The sequence below is a fragment of the Protomyctophum bolini genome (assembly GCF_963924005.1).
Source record: "Protomyctophum bolini genome assembly, chromosome: 13".
Taxonomy (NCBI): Eukaryota; Metazoa; Chordata; class Actinopteri; order Myctophiformes; family Myctophidae; genus Protomyctophum; species Protomyctophum bolini.
In genome coordinates this window covers 8,801,275-8,824,268 of record NC_137874.1, presented here as the reverse complement: position 1 = coordinate 8,824,268, position 22,994 = coordinate 8,801,275, and the positions used below count along the sequence as shown (strand labels likewise).

General features: G+C 43.7%; 1 long non-coding RNA gene across 1 annotated transcript in view; it reads right to left on the bottom strand.

The window, feature by feature from the left end:
• LOC308327387 overlaps positions 1-22,383 on the bottom strand; it is a 287,480-nt gene extending 265,097 nt beyond the window's left edge. The window contains exon 1 of the long non-coding RNA XR_013965189.1: positions 22,300-22,383. This is a non-coding gene — a long non-coding RNA (uncharacterized lncRNA). The remainder of the gene's footprint in view (positions 1-22,299) is intronic.
• Positions 22,384-22,994: the final 611 nt, after the last annotated feature.

Here is a 22,994-nt window from a genome sequence, read left to right as displayed (position 1 = left end):
TTCCCAAAGTGGCGTCCGGGGACCCCCAGGGGTCCTTGAGGGAGTTCAAGGGGGTCCCCGGCTAAATGAGAGTTTGGAACCAAATGACCCTTATGGGTCTGTAACTCTGAGAGTGAACAACTACAAATGGAACCATTGTGTGAGTGTACTGTTCAAATGAGTAAATTAACATTGATTTTACTATCGCTGCTCAAATCTTCTCTTATGGGGGTCCCTGGCGGCTGGCATATCCTTTCAAATGGGGTCCGCGGGCTAAGAAGTGTAAATTTGGGAGTCCTTGACATGAAAAAGTGCGGGAACCACTGACATAGCCTATTGCAGCTCTGTCACTGTTTCTGAGAATGTGTAGCACATACTAGGCACGTGTCAGCTGTGGGTTGGCATAATACAGCATGATTTTTATCTGTACTGTACCTCCTCACTCTCAGACCGGTGCCAGATTGGCCAGGAGCAACACAATCCGATCATACCTGGTAACAGCAGAGTAGGCCCATATATGGCCTAAAAGAAGATGGTGTTTCTTTTTTTTTTTTTCATCATCACAGACAACTAGTCCAAGTTAGCTTTTTATACAGTCCATGGGCAATGAAAAAGCTGTATCGATGCTTGAGGTGTAGTGAATTGAGCAGTCTTAGTTGCTGGCCTGGCTGCCATCCAAAGTATTTGCGTGATGTTGTGTATCACATTAGACACACTAATGGGGAGAAAAAGGGTATTTTGCGAATGTTTGTGTGTTTGTTTTGCTTTTAGAAGATTACAACTGGGTTCAACATGAAATTGCATGCATGCATGCTGTGTCCAGGCTTGTTCAGCTATTCTACTTAGTTCAGTGACTTCAGTCCGAGTATTGCAGACAGCAAATCTGTTTGCAAATGTATGGTGCTGAAACTGGTGCTGTGATTGGCCGTTGTGATCGGCTGGAAGGTGTGCCATTATACGCTGTGATTTGCTGAGCATCCCATAACGGGTGTGCCACAGGGCCACTGTTATATATATATATATATATATATATAGAGAGAGAGTAAATACTAAATACAGTATAAGTGGCAGATGCAAATGAGAGAGAGGGAGAGGAGGGAGACGTAAGGATTGGTTGTGTCATATCCCCGAAGGGATAGGGATATTATGGACTAGTACATATACTTAACAAAAGTCAGTCAGTCTGTCTGTCTTGCATGGTTCTAATTGCCCAGAACTTGGCACGTGGCCATTAGCTATTGGCATATCATGCACACCGTTTTCCCCGCCCCCCCCCCCCCCCCCCCCTCAATTAAAGATGTTTATTTGTGTTTTGCCATAAACACCGGAGACTGGCAGTTCGGCCTATGGGTTCCGTTGTCACTGTTATGCTCATGGGCTGTGTGTGTTGTCATGGTTACGGTGTACCAGCAAGGCATGGGTTTGGGCTCAGCAGCCTGTGACAATGGTAGCACAGCACAGGCTGAGGCAGACATGGCTCACAGCTTAGCTACAAAGTTGTAAAGGAGTCGAGGACGTTCATTTAGGAGCCGTGTCCATATAATTGGGACTTACTAATGCTCATTATAAGATGGTACCATTTCTGTAGTCTCATTCTGTTTCAGAGCCTGGACAGTTCCGATAAATTGTCTTGTTCTTTGTGTTATGTCAAAAGTGTGTATATGTGTTCTGCATACTTGGCTGCTGGGTCGCAAGACAAATTTCAGTGTGAACTGACAATAAAGTACTATATCATAATCATATCACTATATCGTATCATCCTGCCTACCAGTGACATCATCGGTAGACATGTTTTGTCATTTTGAACGAGATTGCTAACTTTCCAGGAAGAGAAAAGCTGTGGTTTGTATTAGCTTGGAATCCCCATCGAAGATGTGGGCTACTAGTCCACCCAATGAGATGCAGAGTGAGTTGACACTTGACAGAAATTGTGCCATGATGATCATTAGTGTGGAGTGGACCAATTATGAAGACATGGTTGGAAATGAAGCTCAGTACTCCTGTAATCATAAACTAGAAATGCACTCTGTCGAGGTGTCAACTTGCACAAGTAGGCCATACATGGCCTACTTGTGCATGCAGAGCGCGCAAGTACTGCTACTAACTAACAAATTACAACTGCTGTTCTAAATCCTTTAGACCCGTTATTGACCTTATACCAACCTTGAAGCATTACCATCAACAGCCAATAAGGGACCACCATTCTTACTGACATACATACATACATATGTTACCTTTTACCCACCCAACATTAAAACATATCTTAATTATGTCACCATCTACAGCCAGTCCAGTCGACCACAATACTTGCGCACTTCGCTTGCGCAAGTAATTACTCTATATTACATGTTATGGCTAGCTAGCTACTTTTACTTTGTTTTAAGGAATCCTTCAGAAAACAGTCTTGTTTTTTGATGAGCGCTAGCCCCTCCTATGCACAGCTGTGTGTCTGTCCGTTTAGCACAGAATGTGCTCAACTGATTTGCTGAGCACGGAATGTCATGTTAGGGCTTTCACTTCTAGTGATTTCTACTAGTTGACTAGTTGCCTAGTTTAATAGTCGACTAGTTGTTTAACTAATTATAATAATAATATATACTATTATTAAATATGATTAATAATTATTAAATATATATATAATAATATTTGTACGTTTAAAAACTGTGTACATGGTGACTTTGGAGGCCAAATACATACAATTCTAGGGGTCCTTGACATGAAAATGTTTGAGAACGACTGACATAGAAACATAGGTTTTTCAGAAAACTGTAAAAAGCCCGATGTCATGTATGATGATGCATCATGATAAGGGTGCCCCTCACTTCACACGCGTGTGATTTTTGTTTGACATTCAGCATCACACTGGGTGCAACAACAAAAAAGAAGCACTAAACCATGGCTTGACTTTGAAGCTACCATGTGGTCCACCTCCTGGAGGTCGCTTGCCTCAGGTGACCCACTGTCAAACAGCAAAACTTTCAGCCCCATCTGTGCTTTTCATTACCAACAGCATCTCTGTGTACGTAATGTCCTTGTGACGAACACTGGCCTGAATTTATGCAGATTTCAGTCTGAGTATGTGCCACCGGCTTGCTAGCCTAATATTTATGCGCATCATAAAAGCCTTGACTCATGGTTAAATAGTTACGATGCGGAGCCTGGGCTGATACTTGTTCAGTCAGCTGAGTGTTGTGTTGTTTAGCTTTGCCTCGGGTGGCTGCATGTGTTGCCCATTGATCATTTTTCATTACAGTTCCCGTTCCACCCCGTTCCTTCCCTGTGCAATGTGGTTGATAGTTACCATATAGAAAATCACTCGAGTTCCATTACACTGTCTTGTCTTTGAAATGGATGGATGGATGGACTGTTATTGTGAATTATTTTTCTTTCATTTGTTTTTGTAAAAAAAAAAGAACCACCTGCTCATCTGCTGAAAAAACTTAAGTGAGGTGCTGGAGTCACAGATGTGATCATTCATCCAATCAAGTGATGAACATACATTCTGTCCTATGTGTCACTTTTTGAGTATGCCTGAAGGTCAGTATAGACCGAAAGCTTGCAAAATAAATACTTTGTGCGCAGATCTGAGTGTGCGGAGTTTCCCTTTCGTTTGTTTTTAAAATTAGATTTTTTTCAAAATAAACATTTCAAATCAAATAATAAATGGATGTATGTGTGGGTGGATGGATGGATGGATGGATGGATGATTTTGCTGAATGTGTCACTATAGTTCCTGGCTTCCTGCCAATAGTGGGCAGGCACATTATTCCCTTGTCGTCTCTCTGTGTCCACGGCTAATGTGCCAACATTAATTTTTGCCTGCGCTGCTTTACTTGGTGAGGGAGATAAGTTTAGAGAGCTATTCTAAAAAACTTGAATTAGCTCATGTTTTAGCTTATAGCTCATATTTTAGCTCATATGTTACTATTTTTGAAAATGTGTGCAAATCTTTGAATATTATATTCTTTCCCAGTGAACGCTTTTATCTCAAATCATTGCTTCTGGGGCCGGGGGGGTCCCTGGAAGTTGGAACTTCCGGGGCCAATTACATATAATTCTGGGGGACCTTGACATGAAATAGTTTGAAAACCACTGATATAGAAAACTGTCAGGATTTAGAAGGCATTTGTAGAATCGTCCTCAGGTCTAAATGGGTTAAAAGGTTTTAGCTCCTGTCAAATCTGCAACACACATATATGTGAAGCCCATTGAGTTTACTCTGTATGACATGTGCTATACACACACAGGTTTACAGGGGTAAAGAAGTGGGTTACAAAATACATAATTGTGATTATATAATCAATATTACACGACCTAGACAGGTTGTCTCTCAGTGGCCAGTGCTCAAAGGCACATATGACCCCCTGACCCTGTGCTCTGTACTAAAGCATTCTCTGGGGGCGCTCATTTGCCATTCCCTTCCGCATGTTCATTAATTATACAAATGGCTGAATGGCATTCTCCACTGTCCTCTGCCCTGATCCCACGCAAACACAACAGAGCTGCCGACTCGCCACATACATACATGTCCAATCCATGCATCGAAAAAGCACCTCTCCCCCTCCGCCAGTTCCCCTTGCACTGTCACCGTCACACACACACAGGCCCTCTAAAAGATGCCATGGCATTCCGGATGGTGAGATTCCATTCCCCCGTAAACAATTCTGGCATTGAGCAAGGGGGTGGTTATAGGCTAGGGAGCTGCCGCGGTATTCCCACAATGGCAGCACGGAGGATAATGAGGTAGAAGAGACTAAATAGGAATTCTCGTTCAGGGTCTGTTTGGGACAACAAGTTGTGCGAAACTACACGTAAGCACTGCAGTGTGAGGGCGACACATATAGGCTGTACCTCATTATACGTGAGCTGAATGTCGCACTGTATTATCCAGACGTCACACAGTCTTCATCGGGAAAAACATGCAGGGACAGCATTCCAACATCTATGGATACTAAGATTATGTCATAAGAGTGACAACATAAATGACACTTACCAAATTATACAGGCAGCTAGTACACAGAGGAAATTAATCAAATATTAAAAAAATATATTTCTTTCTTTGGCATAATTGTGTGTAGGGAGGAGATCCCTGAGCTGAGCTCACTGGAACTGGTACATCAGTGACATCTGCTTGGCAGAGGGTGAGTGTGCATCCGTAGTAAAACCAGCCAAAAGGAAACTCACTCCAAATACTGAACGCAGTAAAATCCCTGTGTATGTGTGTGTGTGTGTGTGTGTGTGTTTTTGTGGCTTTCACCTTTATTGAGTGGTGCAAACGTGCAACCACTCCAAGGAACAGCAATGTCTGTGTTAACCTATGTGACTATGAGTAGCAGACAGTAGGGGCAAAAGTGGCGCTGTTGTGCCAGAAACAGAGAGAGAGTAGTGCTGCACTGTTGCCTGCTAGTGAGGGAGGGAGGCAGGGAGCGGGGGGGGGGGGCAGGGGGAGAGGGGTTGTTGCACCACTCAGTTAACACGGGTGTCATTTTTGAGTGGTGCAACCACTCCAAGGAACAGCAATGTCCGTGTTCACCTATGTGTCCGCCTATGTGTTGTTCACCTATGTGACGTTAATGAGCACCAGTATGACTATGAGTACCAGTAGGGGCGCTCCTGTGCCAGAAACAGAGAGAGAGAGAGTGCTGCACTGTTGCCTGCTAGGGAGAGAGAGAGTTTGGGGGGGGGGGGGGGGGGGGGCGGGGGCGGGAGTTGCACCACTCAGTTCACACGGGTGATTTTTATATATATTCTTGGAGGGACAGACAGTAGGCTGACAGGAGATGGGGGGGAGAGATGGGGTGAGAGATGGGGGGGTGACATGCAGTAAAGGCCGTCGGGATCGGGAGTCGAACCCGCGGCACACTGCCAGACTGGATTACCAGCCAAGGTGCCTGGACCATTGAGCCACGGCCCAGGCCACCAAAGTTGACAAATTTGACAAAGACAATTGATTAAGTAATGATTGTAAAGATTATACAGATTTTGACAGCTTTACCATCTCTGTTGTGTTATGTTTTCCAAAGCCTAGAGCAGGCGTTGGCAACCTTTGGCACCAAGGATGGTCATCACTATAGCACACTGGCATACAGTAAGTGTGAGAGACAGGCTTTTTGGTAAACTATTTAAAAAAAAAACGTAGTCAAATAAATAAAGTCCCTCACATTTGTATGTAAATTACATCCTGCGCATAATTCTACATTCATTAAAACTCTGAACTCCGACTGCACGGGGAGAGAGTCGACTCTAATGAGCATTATATGTAACAACGTGAGACAACATTTTTAAAGGGAAGGGAAAAGGTTCTATTTGTGTACAGTCAAAATAGGTTGGAATTTTCTATGCGGGTGTTATTCAAATTAACGTTGACAATTGACACGGCACAGACAGTGGCCCGCTGCCATTTAGAAAATACAAACATGGCATTTTGTTTCCAAAAGGTTGCAGACCCCTGGCCTAGAGCACGGGCCCCAAGTAACAAAGCATCGCCTGAAAGCGAGCGAGGCCTATTGTGGGTCACACTCATTCACCGAGATTGTATCTCCGGTGACAGTTAGGGTTCATTGGATGCCCAGTTCCCATGTTTTCCCCCATAGCTGTCAAAGTGGTGCTGTAGATGGTGATTAGGTTGATTGATGCTGCTTCCTCTTTGCACAGTATAGTCAGAAGAATTGCCCTAGCGTCTTTGTAACTCAACAAAGTGTTCTCAGTGCACCGTCCGACTAAGTTTAATTGAATATTATCGGTGAACTGAGAGACGACACCGTCTGTAACATTATTATTATTAATATTATTACATATTCTTTGCATTGTACAGTAACGGTAACCTCAAATGTACTGGTACTAGAAGCTCGCTCGCCTGTGTCATGCTCATGTCTATAACGCCTGTCTATGTCTAACGTCTTAACGCCACGCGGGCGACTGTGGCTCAGGAGGTGGAGCAGGTCGTCCAATGATCCATGGGTCGGCGGTTCGAATCCCGGCTCCTCCTGTCTACATGTCAATGTGTCCTTGGGCAAGACACTGAACCCCAAATTCGGTGTTGTGTTCCGTGAATAAGAGAGACAGAGAGAGAGAGAGAGAGAGACATAGTTGAAGTAGAGCAAGGATATAGAGAGAGGTAGAGAAAGTACAGGGAGAGGGACCGTCACCACTGTTCTAGGAAAGCTCCGCTGTGTTTGTCCAGTAGTCCAAGACAGTTGTTCCCAAACTTTTTCATGTCAAGGACCCCCCAAATTGACACTAATTAATTAATTAGCCCACGCACCCCCATTCTAAAATGTACGCCAGGGTCCCCCATATAAGAGAAGATTTGAGTTGAGTGATTCTCAACCCGTTTAATTTCATTGACCCCCAGTTTGACACGCGAAAAAACGTTGGTTCCTAACTATCGTTTAGCTGGGGTCCTCCCCCTGGAGCTCCCTCAAGGACCCCCTGGGGGTCCCCGGACGCCACTTTGGGAACCACTGGTTTAACCCATTCTGACCTGAGATCAGATTCTAAAAATCTCTTGTACATCCTGACAGTTTTCTGAAAAAGCTATGTTTCTATGTCAGTCGTTCTTCGATTTTTCCAGAAATAGCAGACCTACAAGCTCATAGTGCGCTATGAGCTTGTAGATCTGCTATTTTTCAATAGCTAAAGCATAGCATAATGCTAACACCAAAAGGGGTTCCCGTGTATCACGGCTACAAAGCACAGGTGTGAACGGCACACTTTCCGGCCACCTGAACCGGCACACAAACGCATTGACCCAGATATCGTCACATCACCAGGCGTTCCATACGGCCGCATGCCATGTTTTTTGTTCTGAACTGTCCCAAATAATATTGGTATCCTTGTTGGGCACTGCAATGTTATCGTTTCCACTTCATGCATGCCATATCGAGTAGTAGTGTCGCCAGTTGCTATAAGTTAACACAGACATGTAACCAATACCAAGCACTGGATACATACTGTATGGACCTACTCAACTACCAGTGTGGTTTCTGAGGGAATTTGTTTCGGGAGCTCAGGCTATATCAGAAAACTGCAAAGGCTAGTCTAGTATGGGCAGTTGGGCACACTTAGTTAAATCTAACACATAGGCTACTACATTATTGAACTGGTAACACATTTGAAGAAAGGTGTCATAAATGTGTTTCCAGTTCAAACCGGCTGCTGAGCCGATCAAATTAAGGTATTGGAAAATGAACTGGAACAGGAGACAGGAATTCCATCTTTGGAAAACCTACAGTTATATGCAAGAGATAAAGCTATTCAGCTGGATGCTGGTCATAATATATGGACATTTGTCACATCAATTATTATAATTTTCTTATGATCAGTACTTTATTTTAGATTTTTTACAAACACAGAAAACATAAAATACAAACACAAGCAACAACAACATGTGTATGAACACAGAAACATAATATAAAACAAGGATAGACAAACAAATAAAAATAAATCAAATTAAAAGTTTAAATTAGTTTACAGTATTTACACGGCCAAACACGCAGCATCATCAAACTGTATCATACGTGTAGTAATACAATACACAATCAAGAGGGCATTGCCTGACCATGGATCACACCACCAAAGGACCTGCAACATGACTGAGGAATTGTCACATCAATTATAAATTCAAGATTTAATTCTAATGGTCGTATGTCATGAGTGAACAACGTGTTTCACTTGATGCCCTGCATTTGTGTGTTTGTACAAGCCGTGGCACAGCTCCGGAATGTGCAGAACGTCACTGCCAAGCTTGACGAATATTGCAGTGATTTCAGTTGCATCATGTCACGTGTGACAATTGTTTGTTGTTAGATGAAACACTTTGTAGATTCCTCCTCACAATATGTCCCCCTATCTCTCAGTATCTTTCTGAATGTTTGGAGCATGCCTCCAATTCCAACATAACTTACGTACCGGTACGCAACGATGTATGTTTTATTCTGTCTCTCACCCTGTTGTATGTAAATTGTGCATCCTTTATATGGCAATAACCGACCTTTTCCCCATCCAGATTTGGCTAGATAGTGCAGAGTGGATGGGATTATGGGATGCATGGGTCAGTTCATCCTAGCATGCATTAATTGCATTCACATTGTTAATCCAATTAATTTCTCAAATGAATTAACTCGGTTAACTCGGCTATTTTGACAGCCCTAAAATAACCCCATATTTTCTCATGTTGCTGGTTTCCTCCTCACATTGTATGATATCTTTTCAGGGGTACATTAAGAAGACAATTTATTTTTTACCAATGTCTCTGAGAGGTGCAGTTTTTAGATTTCCACTTTCCAGTTTTGAAGAATAAATGTTTCCCCTTCTGTGCCAGCCAGCAAAACAAAGTATCTCTTATGACGGTTCACTGTGAGTCCTTGGTTTGTCTCCCAGATTCAGACTCTCAGACTCTACAATTTCTGAAGTTGTTCCAATATATCTCCAAAACCCTCCACTCCTCCAGGCATGGCCAGCTCCACACACAGCATATGAAGTAAGACTTTGCATCTTGGCAGCTGGGGGAGTCATTATTGAATACTTTATCTATGTATAATAGGTTTTTTTATTACATTCTTTAAATTTTTATCCCATGATTTTGGAACCCATTTTTTCACCCAGCGGACTGACCTCATGCTTCCTTCTATGCATGAGGAGTCCAAGCTGGCCTTTAGTAGAACAGAGGTGTTTTTCATATCGGTTATATGTGGGGAAAATCCTCATATTTCCGACCTGTGCCGCCGCGATAATCCATTCCATAGTTATGGGCAGTTGAATGTGGCTCGTTTTCGCCAAAAAACGCCAGAAAGCAAATCTTTTAGCATTATCCGAAACCAGCTGGAAAATGTCAAATCTGTCACAGGCTGCGGTAGAGCGCCCTCTACACTAAACCATTGAAAACACTTGGAAGAACACGACGAGAAATCTCGTCGATAATAGACCTCAAACCATTACACTTGTCAAGTTAGAAATGTTTCTTCATTCATTCTACCATTTAATTCAGCTGTTTGGGACTTGGGAGGAAGAGGATTAGTACATCCACTGGGCCATTTATATGGTCGACTCCAGAATATGTAGTTTTTGATTTGATTTGATTTGATTTGATTTGATTTGATTTATTTAGAAAAGCAATCATAATGCAACATTATAATCAGCGATTCAAGGATTACACAGTAAAGTCCAAAGACTTATTTCCACTGGGGTTCTCTCACACTGAACGGAAGAATACTTTAAAATACATACACAAATACATAACAGTACATATACATTACATACACAACACAACAAGTACGTCCCTATCCATCCCTCTAAGATGACCCTTTACAGGGGAACCTTTTTCAGTAGCCATTTTTTTGTCTTCTCTTTAAATGTCCTCAAATTAGAGGTCAGTCTAACACTGGATTCCAGGCTATTCCACTGTGTGGCTCCTATATAAATGAATGAGCCTTTGCCCACTTTACTTTTAAAAGCAGGGAGCACCACATCTGCAATACTGGCTCTGGTGAAATGGTTGTGTACCTCGTTTACCTGCCTGAAACATGTTCTTAAAACTGCCCGGACCTCTCCGTATTTAATTTTATGGACCATGTTTGTTTAGTCTGGCCATTGTAGCCTTTGATTCTACTGGGAGCCAGTTCAGCTCTCTGAACTGGTTCCTTCCGATATGGGTTCTGGGTTCCATCCCTAGTATAACCCTGATCAGTCTATTTTGACCTGACTGTAGCTTTGTTTTAAAAGACTTAATCAAATTAAAGTGGCACAGGATAAGGGAGTTGGCCACCACAAACGTTGTCTCCCTATCCATGTATCTTGCTGTTCGAGTTAGGTAAATATTCCTATTTAAACGTCCCTGTTTCAAATATAATACACTATTGTACCAAATGCTTTATGTCAAATGTCTAAGCAGTGCCCTTTTGTTACAAGAGGGACATTGTTCTGCCCCACAGGAATTCTCTATCAGGACACCAAGGAAGCATTCCGGTGCCATCATTTCATTTGTATTATCTCACCATCTTGAGCAAATTATATTATTGCCATGTTGTGCTATTACTGAGGATAAACTAGTGAATTAGCCCATTTCGACCTGACACCAGATTCTACAAATCTTCTTCTAAATCCTGACAGTTTTCTGAAAAACCCCATGTTTCTGTGTCAGTGGTGCTCAAACATTTTCATGTCAAGGACCCCAAGAATGTAATTGGCCATGGACTCCCATCTGAAAATATGTTGTTCCAGGGACCCCCCCCCCCCCCCCCCCCCCCAGAAGCAAAGATTTGAGTTAAAATGTTCACTCTGTAACAATATACATTCAAAGACTTGAGGCACATTTTCTTGTCACAAAACTGTTGCGGAGCGGCGTGGTTGGGGTCACGATAGTCGTCACGATAGTCGTGCGTCAATTGACTCGCAGACAATCAATGACTGGCTGCTATTTCTACATTGTTAAATCACTACATCATGTTATATCATTGACCTAAATGGTGTTCTATCAACAAGGATATATTGTGATTAATGTCTGTACTCTGTATCAGAAATGACTTGCACAGGTGGAAAACTTTAGTTAAACTCTCATTGCTTTTAACTGGGTTACATCTTCTGAACTTGAATGTTGCCCATTTGTTGTCACAATTGTACGACAATTAATTGTCAAGTAAAATGTCATGATCGTGACAGCCCTATGCAGGCAATACGCTATACAGGGTTATCCCATATCAGACAAATGTTTCACACCTCAAAACTGTTTTACTACACGCTCGGTATACTCTATCTTTCATCCCTGCCTTCGCAGCAAGGCTTTCTTTGAATGGAGCTATAATGAAGGTGAATTGGGTTAGCAGCAAGGTCACATTTCTGATATTGCTTCTCCAGAGACTGATGAAAGGGTTGGGGGTGTGGGGTCAGGTGACAAGAACAAGCAGACAGAGGAGGGGAAAAAAAAACCTCTGAAATCATTGTAAAGGCTGTTTCACACATTGATTTTTGTCTTGGGTTTCTTTTGGACGGCTAAATTGCTGACTGAAAGAGGACTACACATCGACGGGACAGTTGAGAAGGTTGTGGGCGTGCGGAAATGAGGGTCACAATGTGAGACGTTGACCTTGTGCCTGTTTATGGTGTACTGTGCAGTGCAGTAGTCAGACAGGCAGGACTCGGACGTCTTCCATTGGACAATCACTCACTAGGTTTAATCTGACTAATGAGGAACATTTTTGAGTGGTGCGACCACTCCAAGGAACGGCAATGTCCGTGTCAACCGTTTGTTCAACCGTGTGTTCATGTTTGTGTGTGACTATGAGCACCAGTACCAATGAGTACCAAAAGTGGCGCTGTTGTGCCAGAAACTGAGAGAGAGTGATATTGCTGCACTGTTGCCTGCTAATGGGGGGGGGGGGGGGGATTTGCATTTTTTTGTATATGAGGGTGTATGATGAGATGTTATCTGTGTTTTTTTTTAAATCTAATGTTTATTTATTTTCTAATACCAAAATTCAATATTCCACTTTGCCTCAAATCATTACAAAACAAAGTAACCTGTGATAGAGGTGGACTCATCTATACAGCTATAGGTTTATTATGAACAATTGTGCTTTTAAACTTCATAGTTCATATTGAGTATAGCTAGCAGAGCTTGTTTATAAGGCAAAAACGGGCTGATACCGGCGCCATCTTGGATGTGTAGCCTACATATTGCTGATATTAGCTCTGTGGTATTTTTCATGAATGCCCCAGAAATACAATCTTAATATTATAGGCACACTATATCATGCACACTATATCATGCTGCTTTATACGATTTACAAACCCTCGCACAGCATTTTGTATTGCATGAATTATCAGGTCGGTCGTGGATCTCTGACCATACAAAGTCGATTACATACAAAGTCAATGCAAAGATGAAGACGGTAGTTGCGCAGCACAAAAACGGGACGAACCAAGGCGAATATATATATATATTCAGCTCTGAACGCAGCTTAAAGCGCAAATAACATGCATTTTAAAACTGATTTTAATATTTAATATCATATTGTCTATGTCCCTCAAAGTTATTTCTAATGGTTTGAGCCTCAATCACCACTCTGATATAACCAGTCCTTGTCATTTCTTTCAGGACTATTTTAGTAATTCTAATACTGATGCTATCTATCTATCTATCTATCTATCTATCTATCTATCTATCTATCTATCTATCTATCTATCTATCTATCTATCACGTTCCCACTGTGAAAACAGAATGTTGGACACATGCTTTTACCTACAATATGCTGCTCCATTGTCTTGGACTCTAATACAAAACAATTATATTTTAAGCTAAATTTCGTCATTTAAATTAACAAATTGGACACATGCTAGCCAAGAACGGCACATCTGTAATGCATCATTACATTTACACTGTGTGTGTGTGTGTGTGTGTCTTTGTCGCCGTTAGAAATCAAACTTGGCGTGTGACGTGTGTGTCCCAGATGACCTGAGGGTGTGCATTGATGAGTGGCTATTTGGTCAGATCTATGGTTTCCAAGAAACAAGAAACCACAAATGTCCGCTGGGCTGCAGAGGATGCACCAAATAACTGTGTGTTTACTGTTTATTACTGGAGTGTAGGCCCCAGCTGCCCTGATTGGCCAACAGTCACTGGAGTGTAGGCCCCAGCTTCCCTGATTGGCCAACAGTCACTGGAGTGTAGGCCCCAGCTGCCCTGATTGGCCAACAGTCACTGGAGTGTAGGCCCCAGCTGCCCTGATTGGCCAACAGTCACTGGAGTGTAGGCCCCAGCTGCCCTGATTGGCCAACAGTCACTGGAGTGTAGAGGCCCCAGCTGCCCTGATTGGCCAACAGTCACTGGAGTGTAGGCTGCCCTGATTGGCCAACCCGACCTAGCGGCTTCACAGATTGTGGCGCTGATTGCCTAATCGTTATACCTAAGCAAGGTCAAAATGCTCTCAGGCAGGGCGCCAAGCCGCCAACTGTGAGACAGCAATACGTCTTGATTATGATTCTTCTGTATAGTAATGTTGACTGTTTTCGTTTTGTAATGATCACTTTTTAGTAATGTCCAATAAAGGTGTATTTTCCTTCATCTCGAGACACCTCTTATATAAACTAGACACGGTCTGTGTCACGGGGTAACCCATGGTCCATTACAGTGGTTCCCAAAGTGGGGGTCCGGGGAACCCCCACTTTGGGGGTCCTTCAGGGAGTTCCAGGGGGTCCCCCAGCTAAATGATAGTTTGGAACCAAATGGACCCTCATGGGTCTGCAACTCTGAGAGTGATACAAATGGACCGGGAACCATTTGGTTCCATTTGTACACTCTCAGAGTTACATTAACATTGATTTTACAATATAAACTGGGGGTCCCAGAGATAGAAATACCATTAAATGGGCGTCCGTATAGACTAAAGCATGTCAAACTGGGGGGTCCTTGAAATTAAACGGCCTGCTAGAGCCGCAAAAAGCTTCTCTTAAGCATATATTTTCAAACGGGGGGCTAATTAGTGTCAATTTGGGGGTCCTTGACATGACAAAGTTTGGGAACCACTGCTCTATTTTATAGCCAGTCGGTAGACTAACTGACAGCCGAAACTGTGGCCATCCATCCGTCGGATGAGATCAATCTCTCTGGGGATTTGACCCAGCCCTTGATGTCATTGACGGTCCCCGGGCCAGTTAGCATTAACCCATTTTGGCCCGGGAATCCCTTTTGGTGTTATAGCATTGTTATGTTAAATGCTTTATGTTATGCTTTTTTTCCCACTATAATAATTTTTGAAAATTATATTCATTTTTGTTTTGAAACTTGTTAATTTTGGAACTTTTGTTACTCTTCAAATTAGATGTATGTAAAAATTGTCTTTTGCTTAGATCTGTCTTAGTTTTGTTAAAACCTATGTTTGCCTAGATTTCAGAGTTTTTCAGAAAACTGTCAGGATGTAGAAGACATTTTTAGAATCTGATCTCAGTTCAAAATGGGTTGACCCATTTAGGCCTGACCTCAACATTTTTAAAAAAGTATTCTAAATCCTCCAGTTTTCTGAAATAAATATTTTTATCATCTTTCAAAAATAGCAGACCTCGAGTGGCGCACTACGAGCTTGTAGATCTGCTATCTTTCAATAGCTAAATGACAACATGATGTTTAAAACACCAAAAGGGGTTCCCGCCCATGATGGGTTAATGGGTTGAGCTGTGTCTGAACATAGCATTAGTCTTATCGACACATGGATCAGCTTCCACCGCAACACACACACCCCGGCCCGGACTGTTGTTTATGTCGTCATTCAGAACTTTGCTCTTGGATCCTCGGGGCGCTTCATCATGACCGATCATGCATGCCCCACTGTCGAAATACACTGGCTTGGAAATCTTCCCCAATCAATCTACGGTACGGTTAGGTATCTCGTTTATTAGATATGCTTCAAAACTCGGCAAAAGGCTTTTGCACCGCAAACAAATCGGCTATCGTATTGCCTGCATTTCGTGTCAAGCAATGAGATTAGTTTTCCTGATGTTAACAAAAAAAATCACACCCGTGTGAAGTGAGTGGTGCAACTCTGTGTGGGGATCGCCGGGGGGGTGGTTCCAGGAACAGGCCTGATTCCGGCGAGCCGCCCCGCGTCCGAAACGGGAAATGAGAAATGACATAGTTACCGTGTGGGGGTCCCTCTACTGTACTGTACTGTCACTGTACTGTACTGGCACACTCGAAATCACCATATATACAGTTAATATGTGTGTGTGTGTGTGTGTTAGGTTGCGCACAGGTGGTGAAAAACAACCGTGCTGTTTTCGTGCTCAGACGCACCCAGCCACCAACATATCTATTATATTCTGGGGCAAACATTTGGCAAAAATAGATGATCCACAACTCACAAGGCATTGCGTTGTGAGAACTTGTGACACGTTGTGAGCTTGTAGATCCGCTATTTTCGTGTAGAGGGAAACGAGAGTGGACTCCTGCTGGGGGACTGCGGTCATCTAGGCATTACAACTACGACTGCATTAATCAGATCACGTTACCGTTGTAGAAAAAACACATTTTATGTACAGAAGCTTTGGCTTTGTTCGACCAGTTTATTTAGCTAATGCTTCCCTTGGAGGTAGATTTTAGTCACACTGGTTCATTTATTGTCTGTTATAATACCTTTTTGAGAATTTGGTTTTGTCTTTGTTCCCAGAGGTCTTTCCGAGACCCAATTACCATGTTTAATTTAACATTGACAAGTTATGCTTGTTTAACAGTACAGTGTTCTGAATTGTAGGCATGAGAGGAGACAGATTTTCTCTAGTTTAGTTAGCTGATGTTTACCGTGGGACAGTAATCTCCCTCCACATTTAATTATTCATTTAAACAACGAAATAGTCTGGGTCGGACAGAAATGAGGTTAGACTCATTCAAACAGACAGTTTGAGAGTAATTTCAGCAGTCTCAATGAATTATAAAGTAGGCCAGGTCAAGCAAAAACCGAATGTGTTACAATGAACAGGCCTAGTAGTTTTTGACTTGAGATGATTCACTATTGAAGTTGTAGGTAAGCATGTGTCTCCTACGACAGTGGTTCCCAAAGTGGGGTCCGGGGACCCCCAGGGGTACCTGAGGGAGTTCCAGGGGGGTCCCCAGCTAAATGATAGTTTGGAACCAAATGGACCCTTATGTGTCTGTAACTCTGAGAGTTTTTCCAACAGCTAAAGAATAACATAATGCTTAAAGCACCAAAAGGGGTTCCCGCCCCAAAATGGGTTAAAAGTTGTAATGGCTAGCTAGAGTAGTTAGTTACTTGACTTCTGTTAGGATTTGTACTCGTATCACTGTACATCTCAGTCTGAACAGATTGTTCAAACCAACTTCACCCTACCCTAGTATTGATTTTTGCATAGTTGCCTGCATGCATTTGCATGGGTTTCTTGAGTACATGACACTTTTTTAGAGTGGCTTGGAGGAAGATTTATCCTCACAATACAGTGTAGACTGAAAGTTAAAAGATGACTAGTAGTTACTTTTTGCCAAGGAAACGCTTTAGTTACATTTATGCAACAAGCTCGATACGACCAGTTGAGTAGTGTGTTACATAACTACCTGGAGGTCTGTACTGTACCTATATGTCTTGTAGACCATGGTAACAAATACAAAGGTAGGATGTAATTCTGTATGTTTTGTACCAAATACTAGTACACGCACGCAGAGGTGCGTGTACTAGTATATATGACCTGATCAACAACACGATGCTAGTGATCCACAGGGAATCCACACCGTCATTAGACCCTGTCTTTATTTCATTTTATTTACTTTTTAAATCTCCTGGTTCTGTCAGTCTACAGTGACACCAAGGGTTCCCAACTATAAGGTCCATCCTTTTGCTGCTTTTCTATCCTACCAGTAATGCATCTTTTTTTTACCCACCTTGCCTGGTACAACTAGTCCCCGTTTAGACTGTAGAAGTACAAGGATGCCATTAGGGCGGCTGTGGCTCAGGAGGTAGAGCAGGTCGTCCAATGATCCCTGGGTCGGCGGTTCGAATCCCGGCAAGGAAGTGTCCTTGTGCTAGACACTGAACCCTACGTTGCCTCCAATGGGTCGGTCGGTGTGAGCTCGCCACCATTGGTGTGTGTGATAATGTGGAACTGGGAAGTGAGCACGCTGTCGTCGACTGTTCGCCGCTTCCTATGAATGAATGAACCATTCTAACGCACTTTGAGCACTTGGGAAAAAGCGCTATAAAAATGCAATTAATTATATTCTTGGAAGGATGGAATGGTACTACTGGTCTACACACACACACACACACACACACACACACTGCGTGATATAGAGTTTGAAGTGTCAACATCTTTGTGGCTTACGCACCTTTAATCTGTCCATCGAGGGCAATGGTGTAGCTTTCGAGATAATTTAACTAATGACACCCTGCTTCTGAGAATAAAGTACGGTAGTTTCATTGTGTATAGTAGATTTTTAATCTCTTTGGAGGTGAGCCACTGTCCCCTGGCAAGGTCGGGCCATTTTATGGGTTTTCTGCTGCATCAGGTCTTCGTGTGAAGCTCAGCCTGCCTTGCTCTCATCGCACTTCCTCTCTTATCTCACGCACACACCTTTCTACCACGCGTATATGCACGCGCATGCACAATTATACATGTTCACACATACCCTAATATATAGGCCTATACATGCACGAAATGCATGCCTTGAGTGGAACTGATTTACTCCTATTACGTCAGACTTGGTGAGTAGTCCCTGGATAAATAAAATGAACACAACAATGCCAGGTATTAATTAATTATTTCGCCCCCTTCCTGAACTGTTTCTGGTGAAAATTACCCCAGGACCGTGAAACCAGAAGATGGAAGTTAGAGTTGAATCTAGACCATGTTAAATCTATCTAGAGTGGCCGGATGGTAACCGCAAGGTCGCCAGTTCTAACCGGGGCTCCCACAGAGTTGGTGTCGACGAGGTGTCCTTGAGCAAGACACTGAACCCCATAATTGCTCCTGATGTGCTGGTTGGTGCCTTGCATGGTTTCCTCCATTGGTGTGTATGAATGTGTGTGTGTGTGTGTGTGTGTGTGTGTGTGTGTGTGAATGGGTGAATGTGAATAATGCACAATCTATATGTAAAGCACCTTGGATAAAGGCGCTATATAAAATGCACCATTTACCGCGACTCATTTTATATATATTCCTTATACATGTCGCGTTTCTTAATCAATCCTTTTGTGTTGCGTCAACTTGTGTGTGCTGTACTATAGTCAATGATCCGTTAGTCAAAATTTGACAGATTATTTTTGACTTTGTTCTGAGAGAACGTCGTCGATACCTAAACTTAATTTAGTTGGTTAATTAATACCGAATGACATTATGCAGTTTTCTTAAGCTATATAGCAAGTAGTTGTTATTCTTCGACATACAGTACTTTTATAGTATTGTGTTATTTTAGATATCGTCATACTATTTTATTATCGTGTATATATCTGTTTTGATTGAACTGTACTCGCGCATAGAATGCATGACTATATAGCAAGAAGCCAGCCATCCACTCTCCATTCAGAAGCAGATGCTTTTTGCTGTGAGACTTCTCCTCTCCTCCCACGCCTTCTGCTGCCATTCCATTCTGTCTCTGTCCCTACCCCTCTCCTTTCAATATCTCTCCTCCTGGGAGTTACCGTGCATTGCCGGCAACTGTCATAGAGCATATACTGTATAGGCTGTATGGGGTTTTCATATTTGCGTTTATTTTTGTTCTATTGATATTTTGAGGTGTTCCTTCCTGACAACTCTATACCTATCTTGTTGTGTTGACTGTTCACAACACAACACTACATTGTGATTTCATTATCCCATTCTGACCTGGCACCCATTTTGGTGTTAGCATCATGTTATGCTTTAGCTATTGAAAAATAGCAGATCTACAAGCTCATATCGCGCCACCGAGTGGCGCGATACGAGCTTGTAGGTCTGCTATTTTTGAAAAATCGAAGAACGACTGACATTTTTAGAATCTGATCTCAGGTCAGAATGGGTTAATCAGACCAGTGTGTGTCCAGTGGAAACCTGGTATGAATCTGATCTCAGGTCAGAAATGGGTTAAAGTTGTGCCTAAAAGGATATATGATCCATAGTATGAACAACATTCACTTTCAGCGTGTTGTTGTTTACTGTGACACCTCTCTTATTGATTTCATTGAAAGACGGAGTGAGAGAGAGAATGTGAGAATGCAAGCACAGACATCCCCATGCTGGGAATTGAACCATGTAGGGACATTGTGATTATGTGGTCGATGCTGCTCCTCCAACCGACTATAGCTGAAGCTGCACCGCCAACCGAGACCCCATGATATGAATGTTACTCAATTCCTTCAACTTTGGCGCAGTGACCAGGGTTGACCAGAGCCATGCATTCTTTGAATTGCAAATTTGGAATGATTTGATTGGGTGACATAACTGACCAGACTACTTAGTGGTCCCCCCCCCGTCCCCCCCCCCCCCCTTAATATAAGGCACATATGGAAGCTGTGAATTCTCTGCTTTTACATGTTTTTTGGTCAAGTCACACGGAATTTCACCATGTAATGTCAGTCTCCCATAATAGCTTTTTTTTGTTGCTCTCATCACAAGCCACACTGCACCAAAAGGGTAAATATACAGCCTGATAGCCAGTTAAAGAGTTCTGCACAAAGTTAGTTTATATTATCAGAGATATATGCTTAATCGCCACATGTAACCACACACAAAACATATCGGTGACCGTAAACGGAAAACACCGTTTTTGTGAAGATTGAACTATAGCTATCGTTGCTCTTTACAGTTTGACCAGCATGCGTTTCAGACTACAAACACCATTAATGATTTTCCGATTCCTCCCCTCCCCGCCCCCCCCTCTCTGTCTCCCATTCATATCCTCACACCCTCTTTTATTTTGTACTTTTTTTGTTGCTGTCCCTTGACTCCCTTCCTGTCTGTACTACGTGTGAAATCATATCATCTCTCTCTCTCTCCTTCCCTCCCTCCCTCTCTCCCTCCCTCCCTCTCTCCCTCCTTCCCTCTCTCTCTCCCTCCCTCCTTCCCACTCTCCCTCCCTCCCTCCCTCCCTCCCTCCCTCCCTCCCTCCCCTCCCTCCCTCTCCGTGAAAGGCTTGCTCGTTGCAGTGTGAGTCAGTATCATGGAGGCAGGCAGCGGGGCTGCCGCAACGGTGGGGAGTGCACCACTAGGACTGCTCGGAGCTGCAGCTGCGTCCAGCCATGACATCTTGGACAGGTAAGAAGCAAAGCGAGCGGGGGGGCGGCCGGCACAAGGCTGCTGCTCCAGCAGTGTGTGTGTGTGTGTGTGTGTGTGTAGTGTCGGAGGAGGAGGAGGAGGAGAAGGAGGAGGAGGAGGTGGAACAGACTGCCCCGGTGCATTTTGCTGCAAAGTGAGGGGAAACTGGGAGCCAATATAATGGAATTGGAAAAGAGACCACACCTTATAGTGTTTGATTTACTGTGCCGGCTGAGTATGGTTGTTCATCATTTATAATGCATGTGTGTGTATATCTTGAGTATATATAGGCAGGTTTGTTGTGTGTGTGTGTGTGTGTGTGCGGCGCACGCGTGTGTGTGTTTGTGTGCGGTGCATGTGGATGCAGAAGGCATATATGCTCCTCTATACTCTGTCCGCATAATGTTTTTGTCGTTTTTTTCCGGTGTCATTATTTGGTCGAAGTTATATAGTTACGTTATACAACAACGGTTGTTGTCCTAAGAATTCCTGCAGGGGAAAGTGTTAGGATGTTTGTGTCCGTCGTATCTGAGCCTATAGCGCTACTTTGTATGAGGGTGCACGTGTGTTTTGGAGGGGCGGAGGCGCGAGGGGGGGGGGGGGGGGGGGGGTTGTTGGGGTTCTTGGCTTCTTCCTCTTCGCCTCAAGGAGAAATGTCACTGGGGTGTGCGCAGGCAGGAGGGGGGAGGAGGAGGAGGGGGGGGGGGTGTCGGGGGGGAGTGGCATATACGACGTGCCTGAGCAGTGTAGCGGAGGGGAGGGTGAGCTTGCACAATCATCAACTACCCATCCCCACACACACACACACGCGCACACACACACACACACACCAGCACCCCCACAGCCCCCAGAGCCATGGAGAGACCACCCACTGCTGATGGAAACCCTCATTCACATGATTTCCATTGATGACGCCGTGCCGTTCACTCCTCACTCAGCAACCGTCGCTCTGCTGAATGCCAAATATATATATGTATATACACACGCACGCACACGCGCACACACACACGCACACGCACACGCACACGCACACACACACACACACACATATCGGTGTTTCAGCTTTCAGCCAGTTACGTCATAGCAACAGCTGGACCCACGCCCACTTGCCCGTGTGTGCTGTCAACGTGCTCTCTCTCTCTCTCACACACACACACACACACACACACACACGTGAGAGCGGAGACAAAATTGCTATGTTCACACATTTTCTTACCACCTCTTCTCAGCCACATACGTGCTCTCACATGCGCGTGCACACACACACACACACACACACACACACACACACAGGCGCACACATCCTCCGCAAGAACACACACATTAGGGATTTTACTTTTGGACGATTTTTTTGGCTTCATGGCTTTGCTACGGATGCAAACTCACCCTCTGCCAAGCAGATGTCACTGATGTACCAGTGAGCTCAGCTCAGGGATCTCCTCCCTATACACACATCACAATGCCAAAGAAAAACAGGGATGAAAATAACCATTTTCATTTGATCAATGGATTCCTCCGTGCACTATAGCCGCTATAGTGACTATTGGCTGTCATCTCTGTCAGGTGTCAGTTTTCTGTTGCCACTCTTCTTACGTTAGCCCATTCTGAACGGGAACCCATTTTGGTGTTAGCATCATGTTATGCTTTAGCTATTGAAAAATAGCAGATCTACAAGCTCATAGCGCGCCACCAAGTGGCGCGCTACGAGCTTGTAGATCTGCTATTTTTTGAAAAATCGAAGAACGACTGACATTTTTAGAATCTGATCTCAGGTCAGAATGGGTTAATCAGACCAGTGTGTGTCCAGTGGAAACCTCGTATGAATCTGATCTCAGGTCAGAATGGGTTAAGACAGTATAGCTGCGGGGGGGGACACATTTGAGCTAATCTGCTCCAGCCAATGACTGCTCACTTGCTCTAAATAAGTTACACGCCCCATTCTTTTCTCCGCTTCGGGGCAGACTGGCTTCCCCACCACCAGATTAGAGAGTGTGTGTGTGTGTGTGTGTGTGTGTGTGTGTGTGTGTGTGTGTGTGTGTGTGTGTGTGTGTGTGTGTGTGTGTGTGTGTGTGTGTGTGTGTGTGTGTGTGTGTGACTGTTCAGGTCTTTTTTGCACATGTGTGGGATATTTGGAGAAGGGGAGGAGGGGTGTCTACTAGACTTGGCCCATTTTGGGGTGAATTTGACGATCTCTTTCTCTCTCTCTCTCTCTCTCTCTCTCTCTCTCTCTCTCTCTCTCTCTCTCTCTCTCTCGGCCCTGAACCGGGTCTAAATCCTGCACTCGGGTT